We start from the raw sequence: 15,880 nt of genomic DNA, 5'->3' as shown, positions 1-15,880 counted from the left end.
GTATATGATTATTTTCATGCACTGTATTACATACATAGGATGTTTATGAAGAGCGTGGGCAAGATTTTTTCAAAAGCACTGTATTGGCTTAACTCAGTTCCCTTTAAAGTCCATGGGAGCTTAACCATTGACTTTAATGGGAGCGTAGTTGGACCAACAGTGGGAGTTCTTGAAAATTGTGTCTTTTATGCATGTAGAGAAAATAAATTCATTTCAAATGCATTTAATTACATATAGCATTACGGTTTACGTTTGTTGGGACTTTTTATTCTTAGGCAAGCTCTTTGCTTCTCTCTCTCTCTTTATTTCTATTCAAATTTCCCAAATTCTTTATTATTGTGTACGTTGTAAAACTAAGCTTTTGAGTTCCTGTCTTTAGTTATAATTTTACACAGTGAAGTGAAAAATTATTCATGCCAAAAGCTAAATGTTTTTTTTTTTTTTTAAAAATCCAATTTTCTGGATTTTGAAAAATACCTTAATTCTGGTGGTATTAGTGACTAGCTTTTTTTTTTTCTTTTGATGAAAAACAATTTTGATGGCAAAACCAGCTCAGTATCCCCCAACCCTCCCTCCTCACCTTGAGGGAAAATCTGAGCAGCAAGGTCTAAAGTTACATCTATTCTATTTATTTTCTTGGAGTCTTTTCACCAACACAACGTCCTCCCTTGATATACAGTATTATTTTCAGGTTCCATTAGCTTTCTTTAGACAGTGACATTAATTCCCCAGCTTCCTGCCAATGAATCTAGCTATTCTACTCAGGGTGAGAAGAGGTTTTTAAAAGCTTTTATTATGCATTTAAAAAGCTCAGTAGGAGGCTGTGCAAGGGCAGCTCTTGATTCACATTTTTAAACTCAGTGTTGAGCTGGAGAATCTCTCCAGCCTCCTGACTCGAAGGCTGCTGTGAGCAATATCCTAAAAGGTAAAATAGGACTGTCTGAAAAACAGAATCAGCAGCCTCCCTTGGCTCCCAAGACGGGAGAGTGAGTATCCAGCTCCTCTGCATTTACTTACAAAGCTGAATCCCAAGACTGTACAATTTAACATATTGCAGTTCTCTAATAGAAAGAGGAAAGGGTGAATCATTCTCTGCCGTGAGTGAAGTGCCACAAGGAGATGTGGGTGGTGATTATAAATGGGAAAAAGGAGCCGCATTTCTCTTACAGTGGAGGCTGATGTTTCCACTGTTTAATGTAAATACTGAAGTCAGAGCTTGATTCTTACTGCTGCTGTTTCACCTCGTAGAACCTGTAAAGAACAGACAACGTTTGGGAAAGTTCAGATGTGATGGTTCTTCATGTGTGGCTAGACACTGGTTATGGGATGCTGAAAAGGTGTGTGGTGTTCCTATGCCATGCAGCCAGAAGGGGCTGGTGCCCCCCTTCCCGGGAAATGTTTAAGTTAGATTGTGATGTTAAAACCTCTTCTGCCATCCTGTTGTTGGGAGGCTTGTGTTCAGGAGAATGAAGAAGCAGAGATGAGGTAGGAAAGTAATTGTCAGTTGATATTTAAAGTCCTGTTGCAGCAAAACAGATAAGCACTCAATTTTAAGCATGTTTTTAAGTCCCATTTGACTCAATGAGATCTCAGCATGTGCTTAAATTTTTGCTCCATAAGAATACGTGTCTTCATTGGGGCAAGAACAATTACACTACTGTCCAGATGAGGGTAACGTTTTCAAAAGTGCCTAAATGATTTTGTATCCACAACTCATGTTTGCTTAATTTCTATGAATAAAGCATATTTCTGCCTACAGGAAAACAGTTGCAAACCCCCTCTCCCCCAAGAAAATTTATTAAATGAATCAATAATATTTTAAATTGGGATTGATGAGGAGCAGGCCAGAAAGGTGAAAATAAAGCATGCAAATATTTTTGTTTTTATAAAAAAAGATAAACCGTTTTAGAACATTAAATTGGCTAAAAAGTATAGACTATCCTTTGACTTGAAACAGTTGAATTTGGTGCTTCCATTAGCTTCTGGGTGTCGTGTATGGGGCTGTGTATCCAAAGCCAGCATATGGCACTATGCAATTTTAATACAAAAACGTTGGTGTTCCATTTTGAGTGGGCAGTAGGGCGCTAACAACAGACATGCATTAACATGTCTCATGATAAAGATGTTCTGATCTTCTGCCACGTCACTGAATCTTCCATTCTGGTTGATAAAGTGTTGCAATTTGATAATCACACAGTTTTTAACCAGTAATTTGGGGCTATTAAGAGATTAAATTATCTCCTTTTCTTCTCTTCCTTGAAAGACACCCTCACCTCCTCTTGAACAGTTACTTGTATTAACAGGTTAGGATTATCTTAAACTAAACATCTCTTCCTGCTGTGAATGTGAGGTGCATAAGCTATCACATTTGGGGATCTGTATAAAAATAATTACCTGATCTTCTAAAAGATTAGATCTCTAGGCTAGAATTAGATTCACAGAGAAATACATAGGAGAGGTTTTTAATGTCTCTTTTCATGATATCAACTTTGTTAACAAAGAAAATGTCCCATTCCGTTCTTGGGTATCAGAGCGCGTACCAATGTTTTTATCTTGAACTTCACTAAGGGCTCATCTCTTATGCTAAATAGCCCCTTACTCCATGAATCGTCCCACTGAGACCAATCAGACCTCTTGAAGAATAAGGTATTTTTCAATGTGAGCATCGGTAACAGTCAGTCCTAATATGTTTTTACAGGATCACCAGTGAGACACATCACCCAATCTGTGAGCAGACTCAAACCCCAAGCAGTAAGCATTCAGTACTTTACAGACAAAGTGAACAGAGCTTCTGTCATGGAGCTCACTGAACACCAACACCAGAAAAGTCTTCACTATCATGCACTTGTACATCTATCCTATTCGACACATTTTAGGAGGTCTGGCCCTGGATATACTACTATTTCTTGTTTGCCACTTTCCTTATTTGGGGTTGGTGACTTTTATAGCCTTCCTCTGAAACTCATGATCATTCATCAGGCTCTGGTACAAATTGTTCTCACTAAGGTCACCTAATATCTAGTTCACATACCAAGTCTTTGGTTTCCCACTTGGTCATCTTTCACCCACAGTCATTGCCAGAGCTATTCTACCTACGTTGTTCTCAGATTTCCATTGAATATGCACATACCAGGATAGCCTAGCCTCCTTCAATTTGTCTTCAATTGGACTAACCCGCATTAGGCCCCTTGCAATCTTATTTTGTTTCCGTGTCTCTTATGCACATGCCACATTTACTCTTCTCTTTAAGACCTCATGTAGCTCCACACTTCCAGTCAGCATTTCTACATTGCAACTTGCACACTTACTCAGCTTACTCGCTCAGTTCTTTTGCTTTAGCATCCCATGACTAGTTAGAACAGTCAGGTAAAGCTGTTGTACATTGCTTGTGGGGAACCCAGCCCTCTAGGGTATGCTTGACATGGACATCAGTGCACATGAGCTGATCTGTTGGATAAGCCTTACAGGTCAGATGTCCAAGCCTGACTCCTTAGGTTTGAAATTGGAGTTTCCTTCTCCAAGGTGAGCTGCCTGCCAAGGCTAATCAACCTCACCTGCCCAGACAATACTTAATTTAAGGAGGTCTTTATTCACCTTGACATACTCCATCATACGGCCTACGTAGCATTTTTAGAGGTAGCCACACTACCAGCTGCCCACCAAGCTCTGCTGAGAGAAGTCTCCAGTTGGTCTGCCACTGCTTAATGAATATTCTCAGCTGTCCTGCATATCTGCAGGACATTTCCCTATGCACCACCTGGGGACATGCCCAGTGGGAGCTGATTGATCCATCAGAGGCAATCCTGCATATAAAGGTGTATGATACGGAAAGCTCTTCTGGTGTTGGCCTGTTTGAAACATACTTCTACAATAGTGTTTTCTTTCCATGCTGAAGTCCAGAGTCAGCATTCTACAATGGTTTATATAGTGGTATATGTTAGTCATTAGGCACAAGATAGTCAGAAAATCAGGGCAAGCAGCAAAGTAGACTAAATTGCTCAGCTGAGACACTGTGTGGATGCGCAAAGCAAGTATAACTCTGCTAATCTGCAGAGGGTGAAAGAGGGGAAGGTAACATGCAAAAAGTGTGGCCAGCCAAAACAGAGCAATTAAAGGGTAAGATCTAGCTAAGTCTGTTCTGTGCAGGTAGGCTTAAAAAGACCGAAGAAGAGTTTAGTGCACTAAATCCCACTTTCCCCACCATTTTCACAGCAGATATCCCAAACATTCCAGGCAGCACAGAGAAAGGGCTACACTGGCTCCTTGGCAAAATTGAAAAAAAAAATCACCCTTTCGGACAGAAAGCGTAAATATCGCTGGGGAAGGGAGGGAGAAACTAGTCTGTACACCTGGTACTGGGCAATTGGGAGGCAACAGTAATGCTAGAGATGTACCACTGTGAGAGTGTAGCTCAATGGTTCTTAAACTTTTGTAGTGGTGATCCCTTTCACACACAAGCCTCTGAGTGTGACCCTCCCCCTTATAAATTAAAAACACTTTTTTTATATTTAACACTATTATAAATGCTGGAGGTGAAGTGGGGTTTGGGGTGGAGGCTAACAGCTTGCGACCCTCCAGGTAATAACCTCGTGACCCCCTCAGAGGTCACAACCCCCAGTTTGAGAACCCCTGGTGTAGCTGAATGGTGCTCTATACAGCAGTGATATGGTTAGCACTCCTAGCTAGATAGAAAGGGCCAGATTCTATCTGATGCTTGCACTGGGACAAGTCAAGGCAAAGATGAAAGAAACATTGTAATGGACAGGCAGGTTTCCAGTCCCTGTTCCTAGGAGATTGCAGTGCCACTCTGATCCTACTCTTGGGGTGGGTGGGGCGTGGGGGAGGGGACACAATGCCCCACTGACAGAGGCAGAGCCATGGATTCCTTCCTCCCAGGCATCAGTCAATGGAGTTGGAAAGCAGCTAGGGACAGGGCTGGATTAGCCTTTTGTGGGCCCCTATGTAGTCATTATGGGCCCCTTCTGAGTGTGGGCTCGGCGCGACAGCACCATTGGTACCATAGTAAACACGGTTCTGATGGGATGGGGATGAAAACAGTTATTCAAAACCAAAATAAGATATTTGAAGCCATGCTTGATTGAGACCTCCACTCAGCCCGTATGGAACAAACTGGGCTAGGATCAATATACCCAGAATATTATTGAATTTGGTTTACTTGTGTGGGAGGGGATTGTTTGTTAGTTTTGTCTTTTTTGTTTCAACACACAGAGCCTGCATGGGGACCTGAACACTTGTGTTTAATTAGCACAGTTATGAGCCATATTAAGCACGGCTGTAGCAGCCAACAGAGTTGCACCTGCATCTCCCTACCACCCCCTCCTTCACCCAAAATAACGTTTCATAAATACATTTTTTGAAAGTTAGATTTTCTACTTTGATTCAATAATGTTTAAAAAAACTCTTTAAAAAGTTAGTTTCTGAGCCTACTCCCTTTGTCTCACCATCCCTCATGACTTTAAGTGAAACAGTAAAGTTATGGGGGTGGAGTTTGGGGAGAAAAATTGCTGGTGCCTGTCTTTTGCAGGGAGAAAGGGCCAATGAGATAGATAGACAGACAGACACACACTCTCTCTTACACTTTACCACCACAATCCAGCCTCCAGCTCCTACCCCAACCTTCACACCTGGGCTCTCCTCCCTCATCCCCCTACTGTTCCCCCCCACACACACAATTAACCCACACCTTCACACAAGGGCTCTCCTCAGTCACCCTGCTATTGACAGCCCTGGGGTGAAAGTGGGGGGTGGGCACCTCCCTTCCTTCTACTGCCCCCCCACACAAAGCCAATCCCACCTTCAACCCAGACTCCCCTCCCTCACTCCCCCCATACCCAACCCCCACCTTCACACCCCGCTTCTCCTACCCCACCACCCACAGAGTCACTGCTAGCTCCTGCTTCACACCCAGATAGGGCTGCCAAATTTCTAGTCGCACAAAACTGAACACCCTAGCCCTGCCCCTTCCCCAAGGCCCCGCCTCCCGCTCACTCCATTCCCCCTCCCTCGGTGCTCACTCTCCCCCACCCTCACTCACTTTCACTGGGCTGGGGTAGGGGGCTGGGGTGCAGGAGGGCGCGAGGGCTCTAACTGTGGCTGCAGGATCCAGGGTGGGGCCAGAAATGAGGGGTTCAGGGTGCAGGAGGGGGCTCTGGGCTGGGGCGGGCAGTTGAGGTGTGTGTGGGGGGGTAAGGGCTCTGGCTGGGGGTGTGGGCTCTGTGGTGGGGCTGGGGATTAGGGGCTTGGGATGCAGGAGGGTGCTCCGGGTTTGGGGGGGCTCAGGGCTGGGGCAGGAGTTGGAGCGTGGGCTTACCTCAGGTGGCTCCCGGTCGGCAGTGCTGTGGGGCTAAGGCAGGCTCCCTGCCTGTCCTGGCACAGTGCTGCGCATGCCCCGGAAGCAGCCAGCAGATCTGGATCCTAGGTGTGGGGGCCAGGAGGCTCCACATGCTGCTCTCAGGTGCTGTGCCCCACCCCAGCTCCCATTGGCCAGGAACTGACCAATGGGAGTATGTAGCCGGTGCTTGGGCAGGGGGCTGTGTGCGGAGCCCCGTGGTCCCCCCAACTTAGGAGTCGGACCTGCTGCTGGCCACTTCCAAGGTGCAGCGTTGTACCAGCCAGGACAGGTAGGGACTAGCATGCCTTAGCCCTGCAGCACCACTGACTGGACTTTTAACGGCCCGGTTGGCGGTGCTGACCGGAGATGCCAGGGTCCTTTTCGACCGGGTGTTCTGGTTGAAAACCGGACACCTGGCAACCCTACACCTGGACTTGCCCCACAACTACCCCTTTCCCCCAAACGGTGCTCTACCTCTTCCCCTCCCCACAGAGTGCGGGGGCAAGTTTCCAGGCATTTCAGCTGGCAAGAGGGGGTGGGGGCAGCAGCCAGAGCCACTGTCACCGCCTCCCCTGGCCCTGAGGGCCACAGACAACCAGCCTCCCCCACGCCACCCCTGATGGTGGCCGAGGACACACATACACACACCCGGGGTGAAGCTGCAGGGTCAAGATGGTGCCCCGGAGCCCATGGCTGGGCATCAGGGTCGCCAGGGGCTGCATGCTGGGAGTCACAGCACTGCTTCCACCCCAGGAGAGTGGGGGGACTCGGCAGAGGGAGGGCCAAGCCAGGAGCCCCTAGCCTGTGCCCCATAGGGAGGGCGGTGTGGCGGGATCAGTGCCCCAGCACCGGGAACCCTCTCCCTGCACCATTTTTTTTTTGGTCCACTCTGCTGCCACTCAGTTCAACTGGGGGAGCTCACAACATGGTGCAGGGCATTCTGAGAGTGGTCGTGTGGCTGGTCGCGCAGGTCCAAGGTCCTCAGTGGAAGGCTGTGGTGTGCAAACTACAACGCCCAGCACACTGCTTGGCGCTGGCCAGGGCTGGATGAAACCTTTGTGAGCCTCCAAGTAGTTATTATGGGCCCCTTTTGAGTTTGTGCCTGGTGCCACTCGTGCCATTGTAAACCTGGTACTAGCTGGAGAAGGAGGGAAGTTACTCTCCCCCAAAAAATTGCATCCTGGAGTGATGCTTCTCGGGTAAGCCAGCTCCGCATCATCTCCAGCATAGGACTGTGCCTATGAGGAAGGAAGGAGAAACGAGGCCCAGCTCCAATTGGAGGGCTTAAATATTTCCTTTTAACTGATTCTGTTCATTTCTAGACCTGCATGGACTTTTGGGGTTTCACTCTACATGGATTTTGATAAATATTTAAAAGCAAAGAAAAAATAATCAGTGTGAACTCACATCTCCTTGACCCTGAAGTTTGTTTTGAACATCAAATAGTAGAACAAAATTCATTAAAAAAATAACTTGGTCATTTCCGGCTGCCCAAGATGCAAACCAGCACATCTTAGATGAATCTTCTTCCAAGCCATTGATTAACCCACTGTGTTGTTCGGAGGTGGGCCCAGGTTTACGTGAAAAATATACATCTCTTAGCAAATCTCTCTCTTAACTTGTCCTGAGTTTTGAGTTAGAGGAGAAACTAGAATACAGGAGAGCTTTTTGTATAGTTCCTGTTTTGGTGCAAATACCTTACTCAGTTCTACTCGTTTTCCCCTATCCTCCTTCTGCTTTTCCTGGGGAATTGTTCTCTAGCAGGGTTTTTTTTTCTGCCTGCCCTCTCATATTTCCTGCCAGAAGATTAACAAAAGAAGAAAAGAATGGAGATGAATTTTGGAGATAACTCACTATTCTCACTGGCATAACAGCAGAACACATGGAATGAGGGAGGTCATTTTCCAACTCTCTTTAGCCAGTTTCATTTAACATTTCCTGTTAGTTTCTTGACAGTGCCAGTGTAAGCCCCTGACTCCATGAAGGTGTCTTCTTTACAGCAATGAGTGGTGGTAAATCATGTGAGGAACAGGATAACATTTATTACTGCTAGTATTCCAGTGCTGTAAGGCAAAAAATGAGTCTTTGCCCAAATGTACTAGCAATACAAAGATCGAATCCTGCAAACCCTGGGTCACGTGAACAGTCCTCACACACATGAACAGATATGAAAGGAACTATTCACATGAGCAAAGGTTTGCAGGACTGGGTCCTTACTGAGATAGCACAAAAGCATACTGGGAGAATAGTTTTGAAGAGTACAGCTGATGTCGTCATATGTTAAGTGGTCTGTACTGCGGCACTAGCTGCCACTGTAGCCATGCTGTTGTAACTGCACCAGAGCAAACCCCTACTTTAGACACGTGGCACTGCTGTAAAAAGTGACCTGCACAGGTGCAGCTTTATGCCCTTTGCAGCTCACCAGAGTAGGCTGCATTGACTGAACTAATTTTTCACACCATGCAGTGTGTCTACATGAATGCAACACTGATGCAGCAACATTTAACTCTGATCTCTGCTGTCTCATACATGGAGCCTGATTCTCTTCTCATTTACACCACTGTAATCAGGAGTAGCTCCACTGACTTCAGTAGAGTTACATCCACGTAACTCAGAGCAGAACCAAGCCCACGGTGCTGTTCCTAGGGGATAAAATCAAATGTCCCTTTTATTGCCAGGCATGTGTATCCGATACTTTTTTTGGCCATTATTAACAGCCCTGCTATGCAAACTGGCTTCTTATTTAAAAATCTCAGCCAGGGGATTTGTAGTCCTATTGATTAAGATTTCTCAATAAGAACAGAGAGCTTATCTCAGAATGGTAGCAGAGAAAGCCTAACCTAAACTGAGTAAAGGCTATCATTATAACTGCTGTACTTTAGAGACTGGAATCCATTGTACTTCAAACTGAAATGGAAAATTGGAAAATCAGGTTAAAATGACTATTTAGAAATATGCAAAAAAGGGTTATGGACTTCAAAAAGAAAAAGTTTTGTAGGAATCGCAATGATATTACAGAAGCTCAAATCTCTCCAAAGGCATGGTCCAAGATTTTCCAAATGAACTAATGATTTTGGGAGCCAACCTAGAAATACCCAAAGAAGGCTTGATTTTCAGGAAGTGCTGAATATCCCTTCTGAAAATCAGGCCTCTTTAAGTTGTTTCAAGTTGAGTGTCCAAAAACTGAGACACCCAAAAATCACTTTTTGAAATTTTTGCCTTAGTACTTAGACAACCACCCCCAAAAAACTAACATTATTTTATGACAAAAGAAAGAAAAAGATTTGAGTCATTGATCTGTCTGGCCTTTCTAGTACATCCCGTCTGTTTTGGTTTTATCTTGTAAGCTCTTTGGGACAGAGACTGTCTGTATTTTTTGTCTTGTGAAGCACTGAGTACATTGTTGAAACTTAAAAAATAATAGAAGTAATGTGGGGTATTTTTAATTTACTGAATAATATTCCTTTACTTTCCAACTGACTATCAAAGATGATATAGCAACCTCTAGGTGTACATTTTTGGGCCAGTGACATGAGGAGGCAAACACCTACTCTTATAAGAGGGGTGATGGAACACACATGCAATACTTATAAACACAAACTGTGTGACTTTCCAATCTATTCTCTGACCTCACAGGGATGTGAAGGTGTGATTCCAGGGATGTTGCCATTGAAGTGTGGGCATTTATCATTTGAAAACAATTAATGTGACCTTGCTATTCCTTGACTTTCAAATGGTTAACTTCAACATTTTAATTATTAACACTCCGTTTCAAATCTGATTGCTATGGCATCCTCTGACATGACAGACTAGGAGTGACTACGGAAGAAGGCACCTTAAATCATCTTACAGCTATTTAAACACAACATGTTAATAACAACCATTTAGTAGGTTTTTTCAACAGATGAATACACTAAACATACAAAAACCTGTTTTCTTCTTTCATAGTCAGTGTCAGGACCCTTCAATTTGCTGTCACAAATAATGACATATTTTAGATAGCGTGTCTTACTGTAATAATGAAGTATTTCCTTGACTTACCTTCATGCATCAGTCACAACAGGATACTGCACACCCTGTCTTACTGTTTAAGTCTTTTATTTTTGCATTTTCAGAGTTGCACAGTTCTATCTTTGGGGGCAAATGTTTTACAGGGAGAGCTCATCATGTTAAAACACCATGCCACATTTGATTAACCATAAAGTATATGAGCAGTAAAAAAAAAAAAAAAAAAGGAATAACTTTGTGTAGAGTAGTGTCCTAAGCCTGACACTTGAGCTGAGGTAATAATAAAAGTTAAATGGGGACCTTATCAAGATAATGTACAATACAATCTAAAACTGAATAGAAAGGGTGGGTTATTGTGGTTTTGAGAGAAGAATTTATATGCTTGAAAATTCTTTTTGAATTCCTGAAGGCAAAAAGGCCTTTATATAACAGCAGCATGCTCAGATACGATGATTCAATTTAAATATATATAGGTAATGACAGTTTAATATCCCAAATTATTTTAAATCTGTATTTTATATATAGCTGTGCTGTCCGGTAAACAAAACAAAACAAAACAATAAAAGTGTCACTTAAAACTCAGGGACAATGGATAGAGAGAGACCCTTAATGATAAATTTACATCTCATTCTTGGATAATGGAAGGAAATGACTTCTGGGTTCTATTCCTAACTTTGCCACTGGCTCATTATGAGTGAAATAATTCTTGGAGTGGAGGGCCAGAGATTTAAAATCGGGATGGTGATTAAGGTGAATCACGTAGGCCACTGGTTCTCAGCTGAGGGCCCGCGGCCCCCTGGAGGTCCGTGAGCAGGTTTCAGGAGGTCTGTCAAGGGCCAGGCTTCAGCCTCAGACAATGGGGCTTGGACTTCAGACCTGGACAGTGGGGCTCTGGCTCATGCTTCAGCCCCAGGCTCCAGGTCTGGGCACTGGGGCTCAGGCTTTGTCTCACCTGTACATAAAAACTTCTGGTGTGAGAGATTCAACAACTTTCCTAGGTAATTTGTTCCTATGCTTAACTACCCTTACAGTTAGAAAGTTTTTCCTAATGTCTACTTACTGCAATTTAAGTCCATTACTTCTTCTCCTGTCCTCAGTGGGTAAGGGGAACAGTTTATCATCTTCCTTTTTATAACAACATTTTACATACATGGGTTATCATGTCATCCTTCATTTTCTCTTTTCCAAACTAAACAAACCCATTTTTTTCAATCTTTTCTCGTAAGCCATGGACTTTCTCCAGTTTGTCCATATATTTTCCAAAGTGTGGTGCCCAGAACTGGACTTCAAGACCTAAATCTGATCAAGACCTAAATCTGAACTAAAATTTCCCTTTGTTGCTTATTAGATTTGGTAGAATTTTTTGCTATTGAAACCATTTCCTGACAATATAGTGTTATGTTGAAATCAAATTTTTTCTCAGGAAAAATGTCAATTTTGATTAAACTTTCTGACTTTTTTAAGGGGAAAAATCTAAATTCCTTGTGTTTAAATGAATGAAACAGTTAATATTTTTAATTTTGACATTTCCATGTCAACATTTTTTGGAACTTTTTGTTCTACAATTTTTTTATTTGTTTTTTTTTTAAATATTTTTACTTTTCATCCTGTTTTGGAATGAAAACAAATGTTGAAATATAGAAATTTCCCCCAGGATGTCAATTCCACTTTCCTAATAGCTCTGTTGCTTCTTTTCCAATGAGGTCGCTTCTGGTTTTGGTGAGTGTTATTGTACCATAGAAATACAAACAAGGGTAGGGTATAAGCAGCCAGGTGCAGATGATCTTATGCCATTTTATTTATTACTTTTAGTTACAGAGTATTGTCATGATCCTTATGCTTTCTTCCAAGAAAATATCCAAAGTAATTTTTAAAGAGGAAGGGGAGACAGGGGAGAGAAAAATGTAAATTACACTAAATAAATAGGATAATTCAAAAAATCCACAAAGCATTTGCACCTCTTTAAAGTTGAAAAAGACAATCTAAGCAAAACTGCCATGACTCTATGCACAACTGCATACCTGAACCCTGAGGCTGTATTTTCAAAGGAGCCTAAAGGAGACAGCTAGCCCGATTTCATGAAGGTTTGAGTATTTAATTACCGTAGACCCCTTTGAAATCCCAGCCTTGGTGCTTTTCTAGTTTTCATAAGCCTTGTGACTGAACATGGTTTGTATTGGGGGCACACCAAATGGAATATGTGCATGAAATCTTTAATGTATGGAGGTGGTGGGGGAAAAGAGATGAACAATGCTGTCAAAGGGTTGGATCCTACAAACACCTATGCACATGAGTAACTTTGAAGTCAGTGAGAATACTTGAATGAGTAAGTGATTCATGTGTGTAGGTTTTTGCAGGATTAAGCATGCGTTTGGTGTTGCTAAATTCACTTTACACATAAAGTAGGTTTCAGAATTTTAAACTGACAATATAGAAGGAGAAAAGACAATATTTGAAAACTTTTAAAAGAGTGCATGTGTTGCCTTTATACAGTGCCAGATTTGTGTCCTTCCTTCATGTGGTGTGCTAAGAAACTTTACTGCACACTCAGTTCTAATCCCAACACTCAGCGTTAATGCTGAACTTTTCTCACATCTTCCCAATGTGTCACAACTGAACGTCTTCAGGAGTGATTTCTTGCACAAATTATTTCTAGTCTTGTGTTTTTAATTGTACCTCTTCCCCCTCCCCCCCCCAGTTTTCTCTGTCTCTAGGTACTCATATGACCCTCATCTCTGTAGTGAATGTGAAGTGCTCACATTCAATGGATTTATCCTCAACACTCCTGTGAAGTAGGGAAGTATTATGCCTCTTATAGAATGGGGAACTGCGGCAAAGGGTCATAGGTTACATGGGTTGCCCCAGGTCTCGTAAGAAGTCTGTGGCTGTTTGAGTCACGGGCTGAACCCAGATCTTGAGAGGCCCTAGCCCAGTGCTTTATCCATTAGACCATCTTAGAGCTAAATTTGCTTTATGGCTTCTCCATTGCTGTTGAATACCTGGTATTTTATTATTACTTATTTATGGAGTGCTATAGTTGTACACATTCACAACACACACACAAAATGAAGTGCTTTTAACTTGACGTGGAAGGAGAAGACCAAGTCAGAGAATGGATTTGACAGGGGTTGACATGTTTGGAATGACTGGAGAGAAAGACGTTCTTGTCAGCTGTGTTGGATGCACCAGAGGAGAGAAGTGAGTGAAAGGGAGGCCCAAAGAAGTAGGTTATAGCAGTGCAGGTGAAAGATGATCAGGGAGGAGGGGGCCAGGGTTTGAAAGTGGGCATGGATAGTATGATGTAGAGGTATGTAGAGTATGAAGTAGTGATATAAAAGGAAGAATCAACAGGATTTAAATAGAGCATGGTTGTGGGAGAAAGAGTCAGAGATGACAGATTTTGAGATGGGGACTGAAACATGGCATTAAGAAGGAGGGAGAGGAGAAGCACTGTGTGGAAAGAAGAAACTTTAGCTTTGGACTTGACATTTAAATTATGTTAATTAATAGGCCTGATCAATCTGATCACTCAGTTTCTGTGAATTTCCTGGGCTCTGCCATTCTGAAGGGTATTCTGAAGGGTATTCTGTCCTTATTCTGGATGAGATCTACTCCTATTCTACTCCTATTCTATAGGCCATGAAATATATCATTTGCTGATATCCTGGTTTCATTTAACCACATTACAGTTAATTATAACTTAACTATAGGAGCTCATTTTACTGAGTATTCATTGTTTGGGAATAAAAAATGAGGAAATATTTATCGAAGCTGTAGTCAGCAAAAATATTTTTTTGTGTAGCTGCAGATAGATAATGGTGAGCAGAACTGCAGCCAGTGACAATGACACATTTTCTGGATCCCTAAATAGTCACAACTGGACTTGAACTGAGAGTACTAACTGTATGGTAGAATCTTTCTTGGAAGATTTATGGGGATAGAAGAGAATTAGCTAAATTAGTTCACTAAATGAAAGGGAACTGCCTGTAAGTTCTTTCCTTCAACCTCAGCCAGAGTTTCCAACAGAAAGACAAGTTTTCTTTATCTATAGGGAATAGCTGACGAATTCCTCAAAGGGGAACATATTCAACATTTCTCAGACCCAGTGCTTGATTGTGCACAACCACCACCCCTCCTTCTTCAAGTGAAAGTGTAATGCTCAATTATATGTGTCTCTGAGGCAATCTTGAATACTTATGGTTTTTCACAGAACAGGTACCTGGGCATAATGTAAGTCCTAAACTGTGGGGTTACTACACCCACTGACCTCATTAAAAGTTGCACTGTCTTAGGCCTGGTCTACACTGGGGGGTGGGGGGGGAGGGGTGAGCTAAGTCAGTCTAAGTTATGCAACTTCAGCTACGAAAATAGCGTAGCTGAAGTCGACGTACTTAGAGCTACTTACTGCAGTGTCTTCACTGCGGTAGGTTGACTGCTGAGCGCTTTCCCGTCGACTCCGGTACTCCACCGGAGTGAGAAGCGTAGGCGGAGTCGACAGGAGAGCGCTCAGCGGTCGATCGCTCCGTAGGTATGTGTAGACATGCCCTTAAGTGCGGGCAGAATTAAGCCAAGTGAAAGTACCTTTCCAATGAAGGGTTTAATTTTTCAGGATTAGATTTATAGAATTATAGAAATGTAGGCCTGAGGAACCTTGAATAGTCATCTTGTCCATCCCTCTGCAGTGAGGGAGGACCAAATAGACCTAAATCATCCCTGGCAGGTGTTTGTGTAACCTGTTCCTAAAAACCACAACCACTCTTGGAAGCTTATTCCAGAATTTAACTATCCTTATAGTTAAAAGATTTTCCTAATATGAAACCTAAATCTCCCTTGCTGCAGATTAAGCTCATTATTTCTTGTCCTACCTTCAGTGGATATGGAAAACTATTGATCCCCATCCTCTTTTTATAACAGGCCTTAACACATTTGAAGACTGTGACCAGGTTTTCCCTCAATTTTCTTTTCTCAAGAATAAACATGCCCAGTTTTTTAAACCTTTCCTCATAAATCAGGTTTTCTAAACCTTTTATCATTTTTGTTGCTCTCCTCTGGACTGTGTCCTGATTGTCCATATCTTTCCTAAAGTGTGGCACCCAGTACATCAGCTGAGACCTCACTCGTGCTGAGTAGAGCTAGACAATTACCTCCTATGTTTTTCATACGACACTCCTAGTAATATACCCCAGAATGATATTTGCTTTTTTTGCAGCTGTTTCACCTTGTTGATTCATTCAATTGATGATCCACTCTTACCCCCAGATCCTTTTTAGCAGTTCTACCACCTAGCCAGTTGTTCCCCACTTTGTAGCTGTGCTTTTGACTTTTTTTTCCTTCTCATGTGAAGTACTTTGCATTTGTCTATATTGAATTTCATCTTGGTGATTTCAGACCAGTTCTCCAATTAGTAAAGTTTGTTTTGAATTCTAACCCTATTTGTTCTCCAAAATACTAGTTTAGCCCACTTCCCAGATATACCCTCCCAATTTAATAGGAACCATTGATAACTACTCTCTGAATGCA

The 15,880-nt window shown here is 42.7% G+C and overlaps 1 protein-coding gene across 1 annotated transcript in view; it reads left to right on the top strand.

The window, feature by feature from the left end:
• Window positions 1–15,880, top strand: part of LINGO2 (leucine rich repeat and Ig domain containing 2) — a 735,010-nt gene that overhangs the window by 280,487 nt on the left and 438,643 nt on the right. The gene's annotated exons all lie outside the window — the stretch shown is intronic.

The sequence above is a fragment of the Chelonia mydas genome, chromosome 5 (assembly GCF_015237465.2).
Source record: "Chelonia mydas isolate rCheMyd1 chromosome 5, rCheMyd1.pri.v2, whole genome shotgun sequence".
Lineage (NCBI taxonomy): Eukaryota > Metazoa > Chordata > Testudines > Cheloniidae > Chelonia > Chelonia mydas.
This window is presented reverse-complemented; position numbering and strand designations above follow the sequence as displayed.